This window comes from Ambystoma mexicanum, chromosome 5q, assembly GCF_040938575.1.
Source record: "Ambystoma mexicanum isolate Mex_15411 chromosome 5q, UKY_AmexF1_1, whole genome shotgun sequence".
NCBI lineage: Eukaryota > Metazoa > Chordata > Amphibia > Caudata > Ambystomatidae > Ambystoma > Ambystoma mexicanum.
Window position 1 is genome coordinate 781,302,939 of NC_090933.1, and position 24,207 is coordinate 781,327,145.

A 24,207-nucleotide genomic window follows, 5' to 3' on the forward strand; every position below is an offset into this window, starting at 1 on the left:
TGCGTGATGTTCATGCAGCCTGGACATCCTGCACTTCAAAATCCAAATATTTTGCTTCAGAAACATTTCTAACCAGGGATTTTCCACAGATTCCCTCAGACGGTGCTCTGGATATACATTCCTAACCAGGGATTTTCCACAGATTCTCTTTGACTGTGGTCTGGATAGCTATTCTAGTCTAGAGTGACTCTTTCCCTTTCAGAAAGCTTTGAACATTTATCTTCACTTTTCCCTCTCCTCCGGTCTCACAAAATGTCATCCCAAATATTCCCACCTTTTCTAATTTGCTTTGCCCCCCCCCCTTCTTGTTTCTGTTCCATTTTATTTTGAATGTACTTTTGAACCTCTTCCGCAGTGGAGTTTTCTTTCTACACAGTGACAATTTTTGTAGGCTTAATTGTTTCACACTATTTGTACAAATATGCTATGCTTGCACACTATTTGTACAAATATGCTAGACCCAATAAAGTTAAGTTGTGGGGCCGTAGATTTAAGATGCACCCCTGTAGGAAAAGACAGGAGGTGGGTTCTGTGAATGAAGGAAAAAAGGCAAAAGTAATCAGTTAAAGTGCGTACAGTGCCTTGTCTCCTCATTCGGGGACAAAGAACACTAGATTAAATCTTTAAAGAAACAAAAAATAAATAGTTCGTAAAAACTATAATGTAGCCTTGAAGAAAAGCTTAAAGGGAAGACACATTCACAGAACGCGCCAGCAACAAGAGATGGAGTCCCAGGATGTGCCACCATGAGGATGCTGCAGAAGATCAAAGTTAAAATCAAAACCCATGATCAAGACAGGAATTCGAGAGGTGCAGTGCAGTGCCAGGGCACCCATTCAGAAGAAGGCTCAAAGGCAGGTCAGGGTTCAGATGGGGGTCAGGAGGACAGGAGTTGGGCAACCAAATGCGAACACAACAGATTTGGAGGAAAATCTTTGTGGAACATTAGGCAGTGGGGCTGATACATTTTTGGAGATGAGGAGGCCATGGCACCCATGCACTTTAAGAGAAGTGTGGTCCCCAGACCAGACAGCAAACATGCACCTCACTCTTTGCCGAGCGAGGACTTCCGGAGCTAGACAAGAATGACCAACCCTGACAATATTGTAGAGAGGTGCAGTGCTTCAAAAAGAACGCCCAAACAGGAGACAGAATTTCCAGATCAGCTCCAGAAAGATATTCTTTCCTAGAAAATGAAAGTAGTCATTTGGTTTAACATGAGCAATCTAAGACTCTGACTAAAGGGCATTCTAATTGCTTAGGTTGGAAAAGAGGATGATGTTACTAAAATATTGTGAATGTTTTTAAAGTCCAAATATAATTCATGGAAATGTGGGCCCCAGCCCTTCTAAAGGAGTAAAGTGCAAGATTTAAGACTAAAGACATTCTAAACTGTGACCACAAATGCTGGAAAATAATTGGGATTCTGGGAATAGAACACATGTAAAAAGCAATCCAAATGAATAAGCAAGCAAGCTAGGATATCTAATGCCAGCCAAAAGAAGAGAGCAGGATTACAAAACAACCTCCAGGGCTCTTTACAGCCAAACATTTCAAGTATATCACTGTTAGCATGAGGACTCAACTATTTCAGTTCCATGACAAAGGAATTTTTCAAAGATATTTGTTCAGGATTAAGTTATGTATAATAATAAATACAATAAGTACAAGATCTCATATTTACAAAACCTGATGTTTGTTTCCATTATTTCTGAAAATCATTATTGAAAATGCAAAAATGGAGGCATGAGAAACGCATGCCGGCTGTATTGTGGTGAACACTGTTACTTAATGAAATAGTCGTGTAAATTGTTATTTAGCTAGGAGGTCTGAATCATTGTAACATTTGTAATAATGCATGTGTACATTGTATTCAGCAGATGTTCTTCAAAGTATAATTACAAATATATTACTATGTGGCGAACCAGAAGGAGTCAGACTCCAAGCATTACTTCAAGGGTGTTTATTTAACTCAATAGAAACACACCCATCTGTCCCTATTGCTAAGAAGGATTTCCCTTCCCATCAACTAAATTAAGGGTGCTTGTCTACTCAGTCGGAAACCCATCATCTACCTGGCCCTACCGCTTTAAGGAAAAAAACAGGCTTGGTCTTCTCTATATCAGTTGTTAGCTGATGTTTTAGGATTTCGTCCTGAGTTTGTGCCACAACCCCAATATTAATTTCACAGTTCAGCAAAGAGAAGTTCCTCTGTCTTTCTCTGGGTTCCTGAAGAAAAATATTGAAATCTTTTTTTTTAAAGCAAAGACTCAAGTTCTTTAAATGGAGAAAGGATTCCCTTGATCTGCCTCCACCAGTTGGGTCGCTCGTTTTCTTGTTCCAAAGTGTACACAACGGAAGTCTCCCCGCTTCCCCTTTTTCTCCTCTTGACCTGTTTGAATGAGCCGTCCAGGTTCCTTTTTACATATAGCTTGCAATGTTCCACTTATATCGACAGGGCTCCGTAGACCCCTATGGGACTTTCTTATCTTAGGATTCTCCCATTATTGCCTCAACGATATTGCACTTCTCGATGCCGGCCTCCCGCATCTCTCTTCCACATCTTGGTCTCTCCACTCCACTGCTAGCTCCGTGATGCAGCATGGCTCTTGCCCCCCCCAGGACGTTGTGTCGTCAGAGAAACGCCTCTGCATAGGATTTCCATCTCTCCATTCACGATTGGTCGTTCCTTTATTCTTGCTGCCATACCTCCAGGGGGTGTGTTCTTTCAAATCAGCTGTTATGTTTCGGGGAAGTGCAGCATTACCTTGTGCCAAAGGTATGGAAGCAATATGTTTTGAGTTTCTATCAATGGATATAACAGTCTCTTCTAGGGGGGGCATGGCCTAGAGCTCATGTCGTGAGGCTGCGATTCTATTGAGCTTTGGCAGTAATCCTTAACATGAACCTACGAAGCATAGTTTAATGGCCCTTTTTCCTTGACTTCAAGTGCCATGGCAGTAGCCAGACGACTCCAGCCATCTGAATTGAGTTACACAGAGCAAGAACGCAGCCGGAGCTGAGTATGCAAACTGCCCCCAGCCTAGCTGAGTACGCCGGCGGCACAACCAAAATGGCGCCACTGACTGAAGCTGTGGCGAAATAGTAGGCATGGAGACTGGGAGCCATCAAGAGACCCACATGCCACGGTAGAGGCACCCCAAGACCGCGCTGAGGTGTGCAGCAGAAACACAGAAGACGACGAACTGCAGCGTGCACAAACCCTGGGCACTGAAGGCACGCCTCGGATCGTGCAACGGAGGACACCCTCGGGGAGACCCCTGCAGCTGGGAGGCCGCTCTCGGTTGTCGGACAGGCTAACTACAGAGGCAGACTGGGGAACCTGCCGGAGCCGAGAGCTACCGGACGTGTGCTCTCACTGCATCGCAGAACGGAAGCGGTCTGAATTGCAGCCAGAATGCGGTGCAGACACCCGCACATAGTGGGCACCTGTTGGTGGAGCACGGTGGACCTTCAACGTCCTTGCAGTGACAGACACATTGGGTCTGGCAGCCGTATGGAGCCAAGCACATGCATGGTGGTTGACTAGAGGGTGCCTGCCTGCGGCGTGGCGGCTCTCTCTGAGCGGAGTACTGATCTGATGTAGGAGTGGAGCCCCTGACTGTGCCTGGTTGGCTTGCTAGCGGCTACAAGCAGCGCTACTGCTGTCGAGACAACTGTGTTAACCTAAGAAGCAACAGTTGACACTGGTGTGGAAAATGTATGAACATACCACACAGTTCATCAGTGAACGGCAACAGACTTTCTTTTGCAGCGGGACTTCCTGGCCTGAGCTGCAGGTATTTCTGGAGAAGCTTCATCTATTGATGCTGATGTACGCCTGAGGCGGGGCAGTGGCAGCCTGGTGGGGAAAGTTGACAATGGCCAGATGTCTAAAACCGGTAAGTGACACCATTGCTCCTTTCTGGGTGACGGTTGCACGCGGGACGGATTAATACCTCTACAGCCCTAGAGGTGTTTGAGTAAAGTGCAGAGACAGGGCTTAGCTCTGGAACATTGAGCCCGACCCGAGAGGAGACAAGTGGACAGCACCACAGTGAGCACTAAGAGGTGAAGAAGCTTGAGCAAACGCCACACGCAAACGCCCCTTGCGCCGCGCCCTATTGCCCAGCCTGTATGGAGCAGACATACTATACCATGTGGCTGGACACTCCTATATAAATCCTTGATCTGCCCTGTGAACGTTCTTGCATATGAAAACGTTGGAAGACCCAGACATAACTGAACAGCAGACTTATCTGGATAGATAACCGGCATTGCACTGAGCTTCCACAAATCACTGAATGCGCTGTAAGATGGCCTGCTGTCAAACACATCCCTTCAGGGCGCGCCGCCTGAATGATTAGTGGTACAACAGATAGTCTACAGACAAGAAAGCACTAGTCCCACGTCTGCCCCCTGATAGAGTCCAGGGACTGCGTCCTAGCCAGCCAGCAAGCTGAGAGACGTGTGACTGCTCCCTGAACAGCTGAGAGCCGAGCACAAATCACAAACAACTAGGTCTAGCACCTAACAAACCTGTAAGAAAAGAGACTGGGTAGACACACCCCTTCCCAAAACTTCCATTTGTGTGAAATACTCAGTCAAATTACCACTGGTCAATTCCCAAACCTTAACTATTTACCTGATCTATAGACCACCAGGCCCTGTTGGAACATTTGAGGAGGATATCTCCACCATACTATCAAACAATCTTAAAAAACCATTGCAAGTTCTAGTCCTTGGCAACTTTAACCTGGGATTTAACAATCCGCTTGACAAATTCGCAACAAATACTACTACTATTTTGACTGAACTCGGCCTACTCCAAAAAGTCTCTGCACCAACTCATAATAAAGGAAGAATATTGGATTTTGTGGCTGACTAGAACTGCCATGCTAATATTACTGTACATCACAGGGCGGGGTAGCCGCCTAGCAAAGTTGAGACATACTATAGCTTTTGTATGTAGTAAATTATATTGAAATTGGTGGTATATGCAACAATTCACCAATGATTCATCCTAGTGATGTAATCTAAACCCCATATTGTCTTGTATATTGGACAAGACAATATACTTTGTATTGTATAAGTGTGCTCTATGTTATTAGGAGAAGCCACTTGTTTGACGTGCAGTTTTTTATTATTATTGCACACCACTTTCTTTATCAAAACAGCAAAAACCAAAATACAGTGTCCTGATGAAATGGAAAAGCAAACGATACAGGCAGTAATAGAGCATACGTCTCAAACCTGTTCTGTAAACAGAGGAATAAAGTAACCAGAAAGTAAAACAATAACTAAATTGTGATAATAAACCTTTGACCAAATCTCTGCATAAGATCGCCACTTGAGTGGCAAAATTCTTTACCAAAAACAGCAGAGACATCAGTGATAAAAGATACATTTGCATCAATTACAAGAAAAAAATATAAAAAATTATAATTATTATTACCCCGTTCGGGGAATGCTGTAACAAGAGCAAAGCAGAACAGACTGGTGAGTGTTAGTAAATAGTGTACATTTGCATACAGGTCAAGAGCAATTTTCCTTGCAATGTCAGTTATGAGTCCTATACAATTGTACTCTGATTTTTCAATCTATGGGTGACCAATCCTCTGTCGGTCTACGTCAGGAAACAAAATATTTCCCAGAGATGTGTGTTGGGTCAACAGTAGTGGTACTGGACCCTAGGACGTTTCGGCTTCCAGGGTGGGTGCCTTCATCTGGGCCAAAAGAAGATTGTATCTCCCTATAGGTGGTAAACACAGAAAGTGGGTGGATGTTAGAAACTCACGGAGTAACCTGTACCTATAAGTGGCAACAGTGTGCTATATACAGATGGGGGGACATGTATAGCTAAAAGGGAGAAAACCTCATTTAAAAACAACAACAAAAACACGCTGTAAAGAGTGGTAGGGGGTGTCTGTACTTCCACTCTCTATATGGTAGAGGAGAGGCACAGAGGACCCCAGCCAAGATTCTCTATTACTGGTACGTGGTCGAGCAATCAAGGCCTAGCTTCTCACAAGGTGATGCAGGCTGGTTCTTAAGTACAGTGTAATCCCCGAACCCCCACAAAGGAATGTCCACCCACTGTATTACTGAAAACACAGTCTTTATATAATTAATATTCAAAGGTATGTACACGATCACAATAACGCACTTTGTACTCGGAAGTCAATAATGATAAATATATACAATTCTAAAGTGGTACCACCAATGTTATCGAATCTCATTAAAGTGCATCAACTGTACGGTTAAAATGTCACACATCAATAACGAGGAAACCAGCAATAGAGATAGGAAGGAACTCAAGATGGTTGAAACAATAGGCAGAATGCGGACCCCTACCACTAGGCACAGTTCTGTGTGGAGATCCCCCCCCCACCTGGGCAACCTGTAAATAAAGATATATAGCACAAGCCCAGTCCATATAATGTTCAATAGTCTTACTTCCTCCTATTAAGGTTTTACCCCCCCCAATGTACCTGGTGGAGTAGAGTTCTCCGACGATGCGTCGACCGATCCTTCTCGAGTGACTCCCTTTAAGGCAGGAGCCACGGATCGTCGAGAGGTGTCGAGGAACTCGGCTTTCGGTGTCAGGGAACCGACGGCCCTTCTTGAGTGCCCTCCCTTTAAAGCAGGAGTCACGGGTAGTCGAACGTCCAACAGTGAACAGGTTGAACTACGGCAGTGAAGTGGCAGCTTCGTTCCTAGCGGTGCTCGTCGACGACGGAGCGTTGGCGTCCTGCAAGGAAGAGGCGTGCGGGGCACCTCGGTGACGATAGTTCTGGACCGCAAAGAGATGATGAAGAACTGTGGCCCAGCAAGGGCGTCGAGTCGTCAGCGTCTCTGTGGTCTTTAGGTGGCGGGAAACCCACCGGTGGATGCTCCTCGGCGTGTCGACAGTCGGGCCTTCTCCAGCGGGAGACAAGCGGGTGACGATGCAGACGAGAGCGTCCGATGATCAATTGAAGTTCTTATGCAAACGGGAGCATGGCGGCTCCGGACGGCGACGGCGGTCGTCGACAGTGGCGGACAACAGTCCGAGTGCTTCTCCTTGAGATTCTGCGGCAGTCCTGGTCTTGGGTTGGCAGCCTGTTGAAGGTCTGTCTACCAGGGAGCTTTGTTAAAGATCAGCTGTGCACGATGGTCCCTCGTAGCTCGGGAAGAGGGCGCCTTACCAGGTCCTCTCTGGGTCAGTCCTTGAAGGCACAGCCGCTTTCAGATTGCGAAGGAGAGCAACAGCAATTCTTCTCGTCCAGCAGGGCTTCAAGGTCAAGCTTCAGCTACTCGTCGTAGTGGACTTCAGCTTCTGAACACGATTCCTAGCAGTGAGAGGTCCCCAGATATACTGTTGATCTCCCATTCATTCCGCTGGGTCACACTCAAGCATCCAATCACGACTAAGGGCATTCATGCAGGCAGGCAGCCAATCAGGCACACAAGGCATTCAGGCCATTCACTTCTCTCCAGACACTCACAACAAGTTATGTGTATTGGGACAAGCACCGAGCCATTCAACACTCCAAGCTGCATTCATACCGGTTTCGGGCAGGGCTGTCTCAGTCATTGTGTCAACCACCAGATACTAGACATCCACAACACAGAATGCATATTTGTCACACACTCTATTCACCCAGGTTCCACCCACAGGAGGTACCCACAACATACATCACCGGGAAGGCTCCAGCTAGTCTGGCCGGGCCTTCACAACACCACCATATATGGCATTCCCACCCAACAGGCAGTCAGGGGGAAGGGACAGAGTCAGGGCTTCCCAGGACTTTGGGAAAACAAGGTAATGGGTAATAGAAAGTGAGAGGCCACAGGGGCCATCTTGTTTTCCATCAGGAATCAACTGATACCAATGGCAGGGCCGGGGTATCCCAAAATGGAGGATACTCCGCGCACCTGTCAAATTCAGCAAGGAGCTGCCACCAGCCCATACCCTGCTCTGTGGGCCACCCACAGGTGCCCAAAAACATACACTAGGGGCACAGGGATGTACCCCCACCTATGGGTGCCATAAGGGTATCCCACGGGTCCATTCACCAAACCAAAAGAGAGAGCTGCACCGCCAGGAGTCCCACATGAACTCCTGCGCGGAAAACACGACAGAACACATGATAAAAAGCAGTAAAGGACAAGGATACGGAGGCCCTGTCCCTCCGATGCATTTCCAGCATCACACACGCCTACCTGAAGCTTGGGTCTGGGGGAGAGGGAAGAAGAGAAGGGCGGAAAGGAGTAGGCAGCAATTCCGTCTTGGTAATCTGTGGTCAATCAGTAACTGGAAGACGGCAGGAGGCACAACCCCTGGGTGGGGTTTAAAGGCAGAGCCCCATCTTGCATCTGAAAAACACCAGTGTATATGTCAGAGCTAATGCAGCTCTTAGTAACAAAAACATAAAAAAGAACAAGAAGCAAGCGGGTAGGCTAAGTTCCTACCTGGTGGTAAAGTCAAGTATTCTAAGCGACCTCCAGTAGTTGACAATAGTGGTGGCCAGAGTTAGTTAACTCGCCCTTATCTTCTTCCCTCTCCCCCGGACCCAAGCTTCAGGTTGGCGTGTTTTTTAAATGAGAGGTTTTATCTCTTTTAGCTATTCAGGTCCCCCCATCTGTATATAGCACACTGTTACCACTTATAGGTACAGGTTACTCTGTGAGTTTCTAACATCCACCCCCTTTCTGTGTTTACCACCTATAGGGAGATACAATCCTCTTTTGGCCCAGATGAAGGCACCCAACCTGGAAGCCGAAACGTCCTAGGGTCCAGTACCACTACTGTTAACCCAACACACAGCTCTGGGAATTTTTTTGTTTCCTGATGTAGACCGACTGAGGATTGGTCACTCAGAGATTACAGAGTACAATTGTATAGGACTCATAGCTGACATTGCAAGGAAAATTGCTCTTGACCTGTATGCAAAAGTACACTATTTACTAACACTCACCAGTCTGTTCTGCTTTGCTCTTGTTACAGCATTCCCCAAACGGGGTAATAATCATTTTTTATATTTTTTTCTTGTAATTGATGCAAATTCTATCTTTTATCACTGATGTCTCTGCTGTTTTTGGTAAAGAATTTTGCCACTCAATTGACGATCTTATGCAGAGATTTGGTCAAAAGTTTATTATCACAATTTAGTTATTGTTTTGCTTTCTGGTTACTTTATTCCTCTGTTTACAGAACAGGTTTGAGACTTATGCTCCATTATTGCCTGTATCGTTTGCTTTTCCATTTCATCAGGACACTGTATTTTGGTTTTTGCTGTTTTGATAAAGAAAGTGGTGTGCAATAATAATAAAAAACTGCACCTCAAACAAGTGGTTTCTCCTAATAACATAGAGCACACTTATACAATACAAAGTATATTGTCTTGTCCACCCCCCAGGGGGGTTTAGATTACATCACTAGGATGAATCATTGGTGAATTGTTGCATATACCACCAATTTCAATATAATTTACTAATACAAAAGTTATAGTATGTCTCAACTTTGCTAGGCAGCTACCCCTCCCTCTGACGTACTGCTTACTTCAGCCTTAGGTTCCGCCATTTTGGGCTGCCCCTCTAGTGTACCATGCTAATATTACCTTAATCTCCCCACAAACCTTGACAGACCATTCCCTTGTGTCCTTCATGCTCACCACCTCAAGACCCCTCCCCACCACGATCCCCACTGCCCCGCCAACCCGAACGAGAAACAAAAAGAACATCACTGTGGAAAGACTTATCCTGGCTATCCTCCCCACTCTTAACTCCCTTCCAGATAATACCGATCCAGGTACACTGGTTGACTAGTATAATAAAATCATGGCAACTTCGCTAGACACAATTGCCTGCTTAAAAGGAGACCTAGCAAGCCCAGAGCTCATCTGAACAAATGGTTCACCCCACACTTAAAAGAATGAAGACAAAAAAAAAGAAAGAACCTGCAAGGCTGCCTGGTGACTACTCTCAACAGAAGCCAACAAAACTGACCATAGCAAGATCTCCTCACTCTATAAAAAAAAGAAATATGCCTGGCCAAAAAAAATAAAAAATTAAAAAAGAAGTCCTATAATAACCGGATCTCTCAAGCCAACTCTAGCATGAAGGAGCTATTTACAATCCTCAAAGAGCTATAAACCCCCATCTCCACGCCTGATACTTATACCAAAGTATAAAAGCTGGTGCTCTGGCATCCAGCATGTGCTAACAAAGTAGCCACTCTCCAAAATAAAATAGCCCCAAAAAAAAATCATCATTGAACTCATCTGGAAACCTACCCACTGCCAACACTCCTACCAATGATTCCCATTCTCGCCCCATGACTCCTACTACATCTAACATATCATTCTCTCACTTTAACTTCTCGAAAACAACTATACTCAAGGTAGAAAAAGTTATACTCTCTCTCAAACCATCCAAATTGCCAGGGCGACCTCTGCCCAGCCCAACTTATAAAAGATGCAGCAAGGGATCTAGCTCCTTTTGCAAGCTTATCAACGCTTCATTTGCATCCGGCACCATCCCCTCTAATCTCAAAGAATCATGGGTGCTCCCATTACTAAAAAAACCAAACACCTGACCCCCACTAACTACCGGCCCATCACGACCCTACCCTTACTCTTAAAACTCCTTGATAAGGTTGCATACATACACATCCAGAAGTATCTAGAATCCCACCACCTTCTAGGAGCACACCAATCTGGTTTCTGTCCACAACATGGAACAGAGACTGCCCTCATTGACCTGAAGACGCAAGTTGATAAACTTGGGGACAAAGGGAAGTCAGCCCTCTTCCTCCTCCTCCTTGTCCTCTCGGCTACATTTGACCTTACAGAGCACAAGGTCTTATGCAGCCATCTAGACTCCGCTGTCCACTTCTCCAGGGAAGCCATAGCCAGGATTGAGTAATTTCTAAGCAAGAGGACTATGCAGGTATTTTCTCCCTCAGCTGCCGCAGACCCTATCCCCATCACCTGTGGTGTCCCCCACTTGGATCCTGTGCATCTCCCACCCTTTATAACATATTCACCAAGCCCGTTTTCGATGATCTGGACAATCTTGATATCACCTACAATAACTATGCAGATGATACACAGATTCTCCTCCCACTTTCAGGGGATTATGCTAAGGATTAGGCCTTGGTGAATAGAGTTTATCTCATCATCCATGCATGGATGGATGGGCACTCATGGTTTATGCCTGAATGATGATAAAACAGATCATCATCCTGCCTACCCCCTCTAACCTTAATAAACTAGGCTCTGAATACACTTCTTTCACAATCTATGGCGACCTTATTAAAGTGGCCAATGAGGTTAAAACCCTGAGATTTTACCTCGACTCAACCCTTTCCTTTACTAAGCAAGTTAACACCCTGGCCTCCACAACTGCGTACACATGCAAACTTATCAGAACCGGCAAACCTTTCCTTTCCAATAACAGCTGTATCATCCTGGCCAGAGCCTTAATTCCGTCTAGGCTCGACTATTGTAACGCCCTTTACATTGGCTCTAACAAAGCTATCATCAGAAAACTCCAAACTCTCCAAAACAATGCCCTCAGAGCAGCCATTGGAGTGGCTAGGACAGATCATATTTCTGAGCATAGACGACAAAACAATTGTCTCTCCACTGATGTCAAAATCAAGCTAAAAACTGCATCTCTTACGCATAAATCTCTGAATAACACTCCCACCAGCTGATAGCTACCTATCAGAGAGATTCCAGAGAAGAACCTCCAATAGACCTTCCAGACAAGCATACACTAAATGCCTCCATGTCCCCAGATTCAAACTATCCAATGTGGGAGGTAGCAGCTTTCCCATCAAAGCGGCCCAGCTCTGGAACCCGCTGCCACCTGCAATCTAGGAAAATCAATCTTACCAGAACTTCAGGAACAACTGTGTTAACTGGCTGAAATCCTCTGATCTTTAACCCCAGCTTGCTATCCTCCATTATGGGACCACCTTGCTCTATCTCAGCCATCCTGATGGGGGCCCAAAGCCGTCATCTGCATAGCTTCATTCCCCTTAGGAGCTAACATATGTATGTATCTGCAATGTATATAATATCTATACTGTATATAATTTTAACCGTACCTTCATTCTATATCGGAAATGTATCTGTATTGTGTAAAACATGTATGTATAATCTAGTGTGTAATTAAGCTGTGAATCTCCATTGCAACTATGCGCCCCGATACCCTCGGTCTGGAGTGCAATAGAAATGAATAAACAAACTATCGATATCTGGTCGCAAACAAAGAGCCATCCCTGACATACCGGGCCACGCTTGAAGAACAATAGGGAGAGCCAACGGAGGCAGGCGGCCATATAGCACTTATCCTTTGAAGTGCATACTAGAGTGCCCAGGCTCATAGGCGGGCGACGACGGCTAGGACGGGTGATATACTTAACACAAAGACTAAACAGAAGGGCAACATAATGGATTCCTTTGTGGGGCTTGCAAAGACACAAATATCACACGCTACAGAAAGCGGTCCAGGAACAGCAGACACAGCTGCTCGCTCAGATCCACAAGAAGATAAGGTGTTGGCCACAATAGCAGCCTTAAGAACCTCCCGAGAACATAAAATAGATGAGGTCAAAATTGATGTACAACTACTACGACACGATGTGCGAACCCTAGCAGAACGAGTCACTAACACAGGTGCAGCTGAAGGAAACTACCAATACCAACACAGATTTCGCTGTCAGGCTGAAAACACTTAAAACTAGAAATCGCTATCTTGAGAACAGAGAGCGGAAGATGCAGAGGGCCGCTCCCGCAGAAACAACGTCAGAGTGCTGGGTATTCCGGAGGACACGGAGGGCAGAGACCCTACAACATATATCAAAAACCTATCCCTGGAGGAAGTTGGCACTAATAAACTATCACAAGGATTCACAGTGGAGAGAGAGCACAGATCTCTCTAAAAAAAGCCACCGCCAGGGTCATACCCCCACCCGATTATCACGAAAATATTGAACTTTCGAGATAGGGAAGTACTGCTACAGTTCTCTAGAGATGGTGGAGAAATTGAGCGTGGTGGCTCAAAAGTGGCCATATACCCAGACTATACCCCCCTAGTGCAGCAACAACAAAACAGATTCATTACAGTCAAAACCAGGCTCCAGAAGAAAGGGATAAAATACATGCTCACGTACCCAGCTCGACTCGAGTGATATATGGTGGCAGGTCATGCTTCTTTGAAACCCCTGAAGCAGTAACGATGTGGCTAGAACATAACAATTTGGACTTGTACGAAGAGCCTGCTCAACAGGAGACAAAGACCACAACCATAAAAACACTACAGTCCACAACTGCCATGGCTGGCACCCAAGCACTATAAGTGTCTGGAAACCAAAGGCAAAGTTATAGAACCATCTGAACCACAGTACGCATTGCGGCAAGACTAAATCGACGCTGCTATGACAGCAGCTACTACATTGGAGCCGGGGTACCCAGCCCACTGTGTCCCAAAGGAACCTGCTCGATCCAGGTGGACATTTGGCAGGCTATCCCTGTTGAATCTCTTGGCCGGTGCCTGCTCCTCAAGATAGTGAGCACCAGAAAGCCCAAGCAGTTCGTAGCTGTTGGGCATAGTTGGAACCCCACGTTCCGGGGTTGGTTGTCAAATTTTAGTTCATTCTATCCAACCAAGACAAAGTATGATCCGATTGGTTCCCTACACTGCACTAATAGGTTGGTGCGCATAAAAGTTTGTCTATATCACTAAATGCGCCTCTTTTGACTGCTCAATCAAATGTACCCCACAATGCCTAGCGTTCGCGCCTTCTGTTCCGTAACACATAAGGAGAGATGAAGCAGCTTAGAATCATCACATGGAATATTAGAAGCCTTGGAACGTACATGCGCAGAAACAGGGTCAAGTCATACCTCCAACGCAAGAAGGTTTCGATAGATCTCCTATAGGAGACTCACTTGACAGCGAAGGAGCAGGAAGCTATAGCCAAATATTGGGAAGGTGCTGTATATGGGCCCCCATATTCCAAATATGCCAGGGGTGTACTCACATGCTTGGACTGCTCCTTACCCTTCCAGATTTTGAGCTGCGATGCAGACACTGAAGGCAGACACGTTATCCTCAAGGGGTATATAGGCAATGAGACAGTAGTCATAGTTAATTCCTACTTCCCCAATCATGCCATACCAGTGTATATACAAACACCTATGACCCATATTGTCCCCCATAGGGATGCCTTCTTGATATGGGGCGGGGATTTCAATTGCGTGTGCGACACAATGAGATACAGGTTCACTCTGCCTAAGACTCCAACCTCCCCAGCGACAACAGCCCTCAACACTGTGCTGGCAGAACTTGCCCTGACAGATTTATGGCGAGAGCTTCACCCAGATCAGAGAGAATACTCCTACTACTCCTCCCCGCATGACCTACACACTAGGCTGGATTATTTTTTCGTGAGCACAGAGCACCTACAGAACTTTACTAGTGCAGAATACATGGCCCGCGTAGTATCAGACCACTCTCCCCTGGTTGTGCAATGGACCGTAGAAGTGCTGCATGCCCCAATCTCCACGTGGCACATGCCCACAAACATATTGCTAGACCTGGCCTTTAAAGAGCAACTAGAAGAAACACAGGCACTTTTCCTTGAGGAAAACATTGGTAGCATTGAAAGATGGGGAACACTCTGGGAAACCCTGAAAGTGGTCACTAGGGGAGAAGTTATAGCTGGGACAGGAGGTGTTCGGAAACAACTGAAAATGGAACTTGAGTCGCTAGAAAGAAGGGTGAGGGAACTAGAAACCACACAACCCACAGGTGGAGCCACCGCGCGTGACCTACATGAGGCCCGCAGTGTACACCAAACTACTTGGGAACGTTTATCCAAGTTGGATCATGGGGCCAACGCTGCGTGAACACACGCAGAGGGGGACAAATCGGGAATGCTCCTCGCCTTGCTTTGCCGTAGAGAACATCCCAAAACATCAGGAACTCTACTGAAAGATGAATGCGGGGAATCATGGAGAGCGCAATCAGCAATCAATGATATATTTGCTACATTTTACGCTAAACTATATAGCCACAATACCCCCGTCCCAGAGGACAAAATTGAGGAAACCTTGACAGAAATCACACTCCCCACACTTACTACCAGTCAATGAGATTTCTTGGTCCAACCCTTTACTTTACAAGAATTAGAGCGTGCGATTGCAGCATCAGCCACAGGGAAGACACCAGGCAGTGATGGCCTACCTGCTGCGTTTTACAAAACATACCAAAATACAGTGGCCCCAACACTCCTGAGGGTCTTTGGAAGTTTCCTAGTCTCGAAGGTCTCTTCAGACACAATGAGGGAAAATTGGAGAATTCCTATCCTTAAACCAGGGAAACCTACAGACATGTGCGACTCAGAGACCATCGGCTATGCTAAATTGTGACATAAAACTACTAACGACAATGCTAGCATCCCGACTCCGACAATGCATATCGACACTAATACATCCAGATCAAAACGGATACGTCCCGGGGAGCAACACTACCTTGAACTGTCGCAGAATACAGCACGTAATCGAGCAGACAAATAGCCACACAGAACACTATGTAGTAGCATCCTTAGATGCAGTTAAAGCTTTTGATTCTTTTTATTGGGACTTGATTGAGGCTGCGTTGAAAAGATTTGGTTTTGGGGCACATTTTAGACGGTGGGTCAAGATATTGTACACTTCCCCCACAGCCAGAGTCAGAACAGGGCATTATATATCCAGACAATGGGACATTCAGAGAAGGACTCAGCAGGGCTGTCCTCTCTCTCCAATACTTTATATTTTAGCGCTAGAACCCATAGCTGTGTACCTTAGGCAGCAGCACCCGGAAGCTGGGATGCGTATAGGTAATACCACACACCTGCTTTCATTATACGGCGACGACGTCCTTTATTTACGTCAACCGCACCACAACCTCCATTTAATGTTCGGAATTTTGGATAACTTTGCAAGATACTCTGGGATTACGTTTAATAAGCAAAAATCATGCCTTTTTCCACTAGCAAAGCTAAATAATGCTAAGCTCTCCCTGACCTTAGATTGAGGATTGAGATGGGAACAGGACTCATTTTGGTACCTGGTATTAAGATAGCACACACCCCGAAATGCAGGCACGCCCTAAACACGCCGAGAGCGGTGGAGGGAGTAAAAATATAGAAGGTATTCTGGGCCAGACTGCCTCTCTCGCTTATGGGCAGAGTGGCAATCACAAATATGATCATACTCCCACGTTGGGTTCACTAATGTCACCTATTATATTGCGGCTTCCTTTTTAGGAACCTAGAAACTATTCTTAGAGCATTTCTGTGGGGACCCAATAGACAAACTGTCTATGGCATTATTGACGCTCCACTTTGAACAAGGTGGAGTACAATTACCGAACCTAGAATAGTACTATTTAGCGGCACAACTTAGTTTCACTGCCAAATGGTTAACAGACGAACCAAGCACTGAACATACTCTGCTGGAGGTCCTGATCCGCCCTGCGAGATTACGAGACGGTCTCTCGCATCCTTTGAGTAAGCAGGCACCACACCCACTACTGGTGACACTGGGCAGACAAAATCTGGCAACGGACCATGGGAATTCTAAAGCTTGCTCACCCGTACTCCCCACACAGATCACTATTGGTTAGCACACAATGGGATCCGCAAGAACTAAAAGTAGCGCAGTGCTGGGAGGATGTTGGCGTTGCAATATGGGGAGATATGTAAGACAATGGCGCTTAGAGAGAGTTCTTAGACCTCAGTCAGAAAGAGGGTCTCCTGAAGGGGCAGTTTCTACGGTACATAAAGATTACTAGGTTTGCTAAACGCACCTGGCCTAACTGGCCAGAAGAATCACAACCACATATTCTCCTTACACTTATGTATGAACTGGAAGATGGATGGAGACCGTTGTCTCGAATATACAAGGCCTTGGTAGAGAGCACGATTCCATATGAATTACCTGGAGCTCCTGCCAATTTTTCTGGTGCTCAAGGCTTTTCAACCAACTATCATCAACAGTGTGGTCCGTATTCGCACAGACAATTCTGTAGCGATGTTTTACATCAACAAACCGGCGGGCACCAAGTCTCCTCTGCTTGTGGATCTTGCTATACAAATTTGGATTTGGGCCATCCAACACAATGTCTGGCTCCAAACTTTACACATCCCGGGCCACATCAATGTGGCTGCAGACTCCCTTAGCCGCCAATCTGCAGCGAGTTACGAGTGGGAGATGAACAACGATGTTCTCACCAACATTTTGCAGCAAGGGGTGGACTTCTTTACGACATCATCAAACAGGAAACGTCCTCTTTACGAGTCCAGGGACGGCTCAGAGTGTCTTCCTTAGGGGATGCCCTCGAGATCCTGTGTGTCAATATGAAAGCTTATGCCTTCCCTCCATTACCACTGATTCATCGGTCACTCTGCAAACTCGGGAGGGTGGCTCCTTGGTGGCCAGCCAGGTTCTGGTTTTCGGAACTGCTGTACCTGTCGGTTCTCCCCCCGCTGTCCCCCGATAAGTTTGCTGCAGATTTCTGACCTTCACCAGAGCAATCACCAGCTGTGGCACCCCTCCCCACAATCGTTCAGCTTGGCGGCCTGGTGCCCGAGTTCTGATCTTTAGCGCAGTTCAATCTGTCTGATGACAACATGCGCATAATCCAAGCAGCCAGGAAACCTTCCACAAGGGATCAATACAGGAGCAAGGGGCTCAGTTTTTGCCATTTGTGTTTGGCCAAAGAGCTCGATCCCAGGCATGCTTCTATCGACACTGTTCTGTCCTTTGTATCTGACCTGGCAGCCTCTGGCATACATGTCCTGTCATGCAGGACTTATTTGTCCGCCATTGCGGCCTACCTGTCACATCTGTTTTTCATTGGCTAATCCAGTCATCAAGAAATGTTATAACCCCTTTGAACCTATGGCTACTACTGAACTTAAGTACCTATCCTGGAAGGTGGCTTTTTTGATTGCGGTAACATCTGCAAGACGCTTGGTGAGCTTCAGGCTCTCTGTGGAACATCCGTTCCTACCTTTCCGTAATGATACAGTGGTGTCTCACACCCACCCTTTGTTCCTTCCGAAAGTGGTTTCGGAATTCCATTTAAACCAGTCTATATCTCTGCCGGTCTTCTTCTGGAATCCAGTCTCTGATGCTGAAAGGGCTCTGCACAACTTAGATGTCAGACGGGCTCTGAAGTTCTACCTCGATAGGACTACCAAACTCAGACGCTCTTAACCTTTCGTCACATTTGGTGATCCAAATGGGAAAACCTGCCTCAAAGGCATCCATCGTCCGCTTGGTTGCTTCATGTGTTTACGAGGCCTACAAGGTTCAATGCCTTAAAACACCTAAAGGCATTCATGCACATCTCATTGATGCACAAACTCATTGGCCGAACCGCCTACTCCCAACTAAATGCCTTTATCGAAGCCAACAATCTCCTAGACCCCGCACAATCAGGTTTCAGAGCCCGTCACGGAACCGAAGTCACCCTAACCTCAATCTGGGATGACCTTAGAATGATGTCAGACTACGCGGGATGCACTGCACTAATCCTTCTTGACCTATCTGCTGCCTTTGACGCAATCAATCACGCAATCCTTCTAGACCGCCTCCACTCCCTAGGAATTTGTGGAACCGCTCTTAAATGGATAGCTTCATTCCTCAAAGATAGGTACCAAATAACGATACTCTCCACCTATACCTCCCAAGCCCAACCAGTCAACACGGGAGTCCCACAAGGAGCATGCCCATCTGCCCTCCTGTTCAATCTCTACCTGATCACCCTCCCTCCAATAATTCCTTCACACAACATCCTGTGTTACAACTACGCCGACGACCCTCAACTAATTCTAAAAGTAATGAACTCAAATCCCAACTCCTGACCTGGCCTCCTGCCTCCTCGACATAGAACTGTGGATGACCCAAAGCCACCTCTTGCTAAACCCCTCCAAAACGGAAATCATGGTATGTGGCAACTCAGAGCTTCTTCCGCATCCACTACCCTGGCCATCCGCCATGGGCAGCTTACCAACCCCCTGCAACCCACCTTAAAACCCTTCCCTATCTTTCCATATCTCTCCTTTCCTAACAGACTCTCCGCGGTTCAATCAATCGTTATAGCAAGACTGGACTATGCAAACCCCCTATACCTCGGAATCCACGCGTACCAACTAAATGATTGATTTGTGGAAGAATGCATGAGTGGAAGAACAGATGACTACATAGATCGAATGAGTGTGTAAATCGAATGAGTATGTAGATCGGATGAGGGTAAAGAATGGATGAACATGTTATGCGGATGAGTTTATAGAGTGGTTGAGTGTAGAGCGGACGAGCGTGTATGGCGGATGAGTGCATAAATACAGAGAAGCGAATAGAACGCAGGAGCATGTAGAACTGATGAATGCACAGAACGTATGAGCGTGTAGAGCGGATGAGTGTGTAGAGCGGATGAGTCCGTAGAGCGGATGAGTATGGAAGTGGGGCTGCGTGTATAGAGCGGACAAGTGTATAGAGCGGATGAGTGTAGAGAGCAAACAAATTTATAGAACAGGATTACTGCGTATTAGCGAATGACTAAGGGCTTGATGACTGCATATTAATGTTGAGTGCAGGGAGCGGATGAGTGCGGGGAGTGGATGAGTTGAATGCGTGGAAAGCATGAGTGCGGGGGAGTGGATGAGTGTGGAGTGCGGATGAGTGCGGGGAGCGGATGAGTGCGGGGAGCAAGTGAATGCGGGGAGCAAGTGACTGCGTAAGGTGGGTGAATGCGAAATGCAGGGGCAGACGTGGAGTGCATGAGTGCGTCGAGCAGACCGGAGTGTGTAGCAGACGGGGACGAATGGAATAAATAAAAGTCCATAGAACGGACAGGAGTGCATAGAACTGCGCGACGTAAATAGTATGGTCTGGAATGCAGGGAACGTTTGAAAGATCATGTAACCCATCATATCACACCCCACGCTTACTCTCTTCTTTACACCACCACTCAACTAGAACACAGAGATACTATGACACCATTCGGTATAACTGTTCTCATACCAACATCTCCCGCTCACTCCCCATCATTCTAAGTAAACACTGCTGGTTACACACCCCCCAGCCAGGCGTTCGTCTCAGGCACTAACGCAGCCACAGTCAGTCTGGATAAATCCTGCCAGAACAAACACATACCCCTGATCTCAACCACCACACCTACCGCTAAGAAGCAGCTATTACACTAATACCACACCAGCTGAACACATAACCGTTGCGCACACGCGCCGTTAAATCTCCCTACTCTCTCTACTGACCAGAACTTCGGTTCCCAAGGGCATTCAACCTACCAGCGCCTTCAGACCATACCAATGGTATATAAGGCACAATATAAGTGCAAAATAACATAACATAACATAGACCAGATGAAGCTCAAGGCCAAATGGGAGGTGGATTTAGGAGAAGAATTTACGAATAGGCAGTGGCAGTGGGTGCTCAGCCATGGCAAGCATGCCTCGCGCAATGCTAGATTCCGACTCCTACAGGTTAATATCCTACATCGTACTTACTTGACCCCAGCTAGATTTGCCAAATTAAAGAAAGACGCAGCTTCCACGTGTCCCCGATGCGACCAGGCTGATGCTCACATAATGCATATGTTTTGGGAATGTGTCTTTGTACAACAGTTTTGGACCAAAATTTAAAAGTACCTGTGAAAGCGCAGGGATCACTCGATATAAATGGACACCACAGGAATGTATACTAGGCATGTATGCTAGAAATGGTAAGCACAAACATGTCTCTAGGTTTATGGACTTGGCCTGTATACTGGGCAAAAGATGTGTAGCCATGACCTGGAAATCAAACAGGGCCCGCAATACGAAATATGGCTGAAGGAAATGCAGCGCTGGTGCCTGGCTGAGACGACGGCCTGGGGACATGCAATTAATGTGCATGGAGGGGAGGTGAGACTCTGCTTTGAAGCCTGGAAGGCATTGGTTCATGCTGCTCTTTACCCGTCGGATGACAAACCACTGTGAATTGTTACGGGGATAGATGTATTATATGTTAGCGTATACTGTTCGACTTATCTGCGGTAACGCGCTTTGTATGTCCTAATTTCTCACACAGACTGAGTGTTAAAGCTCTACACATCATGAGAGGCAAACTTGATAGGGATTGAAGGAATAGGCAGCATGTGCACAGGGTTAATTGGTTACTGCTTCCTTTTGGTTGGTTTCTTTTTTTCTCGGTTCCGTTTTTTTTTCTACCTTGACCCCCTTCCCCAACCTTGGTTACCCCCCCTCCTTGTTCTGTCTCCGTTCTTTCTTTGTTCATACCGCTTAAGATTATTGGCTTGTAATTGCAAGGTCATTTATGAACGTTATGACGCCTTATACCTGTAATTAAAATGCCAATAAATAAATATAAAAATAAAAAATAAACAGTCTCTTCTACTCCCATATAGGCAGACAAGGTATTTATAATAGGGAGTTCCCGATAGGAATGGGAGTCCATGTCCCCTCAAAAGGAGGGTTTTGCTTAGCGGGCTCATCTACCTAGCCTTAAAGGGGGTGTCTCTCCACTGGGAAGAAGGGGCGAATTCCCTAGATTCGTGACAACGATCTCTAGCGTGAGAGCGTGCATACGCAAAGGCTCGTCTCTTTGCGCTATTCAGCGAAAGCTGCAACTGGCTAGTTGTTTGCTTTCGGCATTTAGGGCTCCCCAGCTCAAATCCTTGTCCCTTATTGAAATGCAGCTCACAACAGCCCTATAGTTTAGTGGGGCAGGGTACCATGAAATCAGTGTTGTGGTTGATTTGATTGCACTATTTGAAGGGCGTCTGCTGCTACACACGCAAGCATCACATGTTTGACAAGAACGGAGATCCAAGATCAGAGCACCTCTCTGGCCCTCACGCAGAAACTGGACATCATACAGAAATAAGTTACACTCCAACCACATACCCTCCGACCCATACAGTCAGACCACCATCCATCAGAAGCTAGGACCGGTCTTCGCTGAACTCTGGACAAGCCTACAGCGCTACAAGGCCACATCATTAACAGAAGTGCGCTATGTAAATACCAATTAACATAATACAGCATCAAAGCAGCAACTGCTGAAGGGGATACACATGCATTCTTAGGGCCCTTCCCCCATGAGTGATTGCGCTTTGGAAGACCATTCATAATTGATGGAACATTTCTGTGAGTACTTTGTAAAGATGCTCTAAGTGTCATTTCTTTTATGCAGGATAAAGCAAGATAACCTTATAAGGATCCTCACAAACAGCTCCAAGTTGCATCATCAAAAGGGTTCCGGGGCAGTTCAGGGCATTCTTTCAAGATACGTTTTGAAGAAGCAATGAAATCATATGAAGACCTGGGCTACTGGCGCAAGAGCAAATATTTATTTTTCCGCTCCACATCCATCAGTTTTATTTCAAAGAAACCAATGCTATGAAAAGATTAGGCCTATAGCTAAATATAAGTCATGAGAGAGGTTCTGCAGTCGCTTAAGTGTCAATGTGCAAACCTGGAGATACTTCAGTCTCACTGTTGCTAGCTATGGAGCTGGAATCCCCATTTAACAGCGCTGTGAAGTTCGCTACCTGTGCAGCAAGGGAAAAGTAGCCTTTATTGTATTTATTGTTACATTTGTAAAGCGCCTAAACCCTGAGGCATCAGGGCGCTGTTGCCAACCAGTTACATGATACGAAAAGCTTCAGTAGAAGAGTGTCATACCACTCCTGGCACACCAGCGCGTTAACAGTACAGACTGGAGCGGGAGTCATTGGTTGTGTCCTAGAAGGACCACTAGGCAGATAGCCAGGTTTTCAGGGCCTTTTGAAGGCCCAATAGGAGTCTTCTGCTTTTAGTTCTGGGGGGAGGGTGTTCCATTGGTTTGCGGCCACTATTGGGAAGCTCACTCCACCGCGTTTCACTCTTTTCACTTTGGGGAGCACCAGCTGATTTGCGTGGAGGGAACTTACCGGTCTGCTAGATTCTGAGCGTTCTATTTTCTTAGCCAGATATTGTGGGGCAGTATTGCTCAGGCATCTGTGGGTAATTGACAAAGTTTTGAAGATGATCCTTTCCCTAATGGGGAGCCAGTGCACCTTTCTTCTGGCTGCTGGGATATGGTCTCTTTTGGGAATATTTAGAGCAACTCGAAGAGAGTTATTTAGAATAATATGTAGCTTATTGATGTTCCGATTGGAGGTCCCAGCAAACAGGACATTACAATAATCCAGTCAAGCCCCCTTGATTGCTCTTGCAATGGTTAGGCAGCTCTCAGGCAACAGGAATTGTCACGCTGAATTGGTACGTTTGGCGGTGTAAGCTCCGGAGGAAGCCACTGCACTCACTTGTTTGGTGAGCGATAGAGGCATCCAGGTAGCCTCTGCAACATGGGGGAGAGCTGAGCCTCTGCAACATGGGGGAGAGCCTAGCAACAAGATCTCCGTCTTGTCATCATTCAGGCATAAGACATTCGTGGCCAACCAAGTTTGGATGGTAGCATACACTTTGTTGAGCCTGAGGGAGTCATCGTAGGAGTCAGACAGGGGAAGGAGTATTTGGGTGTCATCGGCATAATTGGTGTAGGATATGCCGATGTCATCCAGTAGGTCGAATAGGGGTTTGGTGAATAGGTTGTACAATGATGGGGAGACACAGGAGCCTTAAGGGATGCCACACGGTATGTAGATGAGCTGGGCACTCGTAGTGTCTGAGAAGACTAATAGAACTATCCTCTAGGAAAGATGCGATCCAAGCGGTAGCATTGTGGGAGAAGTTAGCAGAGGTGGTGACAAAGAGTCGATTGCGGCCGAGAGATCCAGTAGGACGACGGCTGGGGTGCCCTCATGTCAGAAGGCCTCCAGTTGGATTTTTAACTGATTCAGGCTGATAACTGATAGGGCTGATTCCTTAACGTGACCTGGGCGGAAGCAAGATTTTGCCGAATCCGTAGGATCTGGTTCAATTCCAGGTAGGATTGTATCTGAATGTATGCAGCTCTGTCAAGGATCTTGAGCAGGAAGGGAACTGCAGTGATTGGGTGGGAGTTGTTAGGCCCTGTGTGGTCCAGAGATTGTTTTTTTCAGTAGGGGAGGACCCAGGATTCTTTAAGGCTGGCTGGGACCAAATTGTCAGAGAATGAGGCGTTGATAAATTTGGTGATGAAAGGGACAAGGGCTTCG

General features: G+C 46.4%; 1 protein-coding gene across 9 annotated transcripts in view; it reads right to left on the bottom strand.

Annotated features, from left to right (window-relative positions):
* The window catches only part of PAG1 (phosphoprotein membrane anchor with glycosphingolipid microdomains 1), an 846,294-nt gene that overhangs the window by 451,550 nt on the left and 370,537 nt on the right, over positions 1-24,207 (bottom strand). For 2 of the 9 annotated variants that reach the window (XM_069621258.1, XM_069621259.1), the window contains one exon: positions 8,206-8,358. The exons of 6 other annotated variants lie outside the window; for them this stretch is intronic. The gene's annotated coding sequence lies outside the window, so the exon portion shown is untranslated. Of the gene's footprint in view, positions 1-8,205; positions 8,359-24,207 lie in introns of those variants that run through there. One more of the 9 variants, XM_069621267.1, reaches the window with a different exon arrangement.